The sequence below is a fragment of the Trachemys scripta genome, chromosome 11, assembly GCF_013100865.1.
Source record: "Trachemys scripta elegans isolate TJP31775 chromosome 11, CAS_Tse_1.0, whole genome shotgun sequence".
NCBI classification, from domain to species: domain Eukaryota; kingdom Metazoa; phylum Chordata; order Testudines; family Emydidae; genus Trachemys; species Trachemys scripta.
In genome coordinates, this window is record NC_048308.1 from 74,976,332 (window position 1) to 74,978,176 (window position 1,845).

Consider the following 1,845-nt stretch of genomic DNA (forward strand, 5'->3'; position numbering starts at 1 on the left):
AGCTTGTATTTTAAATGCTGTTATTTCTGCTTGTTATTTTCTTTTCTCTCTGTTTCTTTCAAACTGTTTGTTTTTTAAAGGAGCGGTACCTTTTTTTCCTGCATAAACTCTGGACTGTCTGCTGGGCATCCCAGGTCTGCAGGATGATGTGATCTCACCAGTCTGTGCTTGTGGCCCTATGCCAGTCTACCTAGGGAATACCAGCAGCTATGCCAGTTATACTGAGCAGCATATGCCAGTGTGAGTCTTCATGCCAGGGTACTCCTCCTCCTGCTCCATCATACAGTCCATCAGGTATCTTTGGTGGGTCAGAAAATTCCTCTGAAATGTCCACCAGCACTTCAAGGAAGCTCTGTCCCTTTTGTGATGCAGAGTGAAAGCGCAAGCAAGAGGACTTCTTCAAAAGGTGCCATCTCCATGTTGCTGGCTCTAGTTGCTGGGCACACACAGACCAAACTCACTCCTCGGTAGTCTGTGCTGGCGGGCTGGTCAAACTTCCTGTAACAAGCAGGGTGGACAGAAAAGTTTTGCTACATTGCAACATGGTCAAAGGGGCACAGCGGCCACAGTTCAGGCAGGTGTTAGGGAATCTGGGATAAGGTTGGTTTGACTCAGGTCTACATACTGCAGTGTGGATGCCAGAGCCCCAGATTTGAGCCTATGTTAGGCTACGTCTACACTACGGGATCGATTTCAGATACGCAAATTCAGCTACGGGAATAGCGTAGCTGAATTCGACGTATCTGATCCGACTTACCCTGCTGTAAAGACGATGGCAAATCGACCGCCGGGGCTCCCCCGTCGATGGCGCTTACTCCTACCTGGGCTGGTGGAGTACACGCGTTGATTCCGGGATTGATTGTCGCATCCCAACGTGACACGATAAATCGATCCCCGAGAGATCGATTTCTACCCGCCGATCCCTTCCCCCCCCCCGTAGTGTAGACGTAGCCTTAGAAATATCTTAATGTAAAGTTAAGAAACAGTGTAGATGCTCAAGCCCAGGGTTCTCCAACATGGGCCAGCTGACTCCAGACCCAATAACCCTGGGCTTACATTGCATTGTAGACAATCCCAGAGTGACATAGATGCATATCCTCATCAGTGTTCAGTGACACAACCAGTTCAGGGAAAAAAAATTCCATGACTATCTTCAAAAATCACATCTGGAAAATGAAAGGGAAATCAACAAGGAAACATTTTTATAAGCTTTATTTACATAAAGTAAATGACAGGCTTAAAGAGAACTGGGAGGGAACTTTCATAACCAGACCATATGGTAAAAACATCCAAAAATTTTGCAGTATTGTTCTGAAAGGCATTAAAGTGGAAATATTGCAGATGAACACTGGGGAGGAATTAATGAGCAGAGGTGAAAATGGGCTGGTGCGGGCCGGTACAGTGTACTGGTGAGAACTGGCCGCCGGTACCGGCCCGCACACGGCCGATGTTAAAGCACTGCTGCTTTTGCTCCCCCGCATCTGCTGCCTGGCCATGAAGGGCTGGCTGGGGGAGTCTGATCCCCAGCCCCGCCCCTTCCACCCAAGGTCCCGCCCCTTCCGATGGCCAGAGCCACCCTCCACCTTGCCCAGGAGGGACCCGGGGTACCAGTAAGTCCCTCTGCTTATTTTCACCCCGTTAATGAGTTACAGTCACACAATCAGAAAGATTTTATAGATCTCCCTCTCGTGTTTTCTTCCCTTCTCCCTTTTATTTTATTTCATCCAGTTTTGCACATCATTTTAGCTAACGCTTGTTTTCCATCCATTTATTTCTCTGTCTGCTGCTAAATCTCTTTTATTCCCTATCACAGATCATTCCAACTCAGGTTCCCAGTTCTCTCCC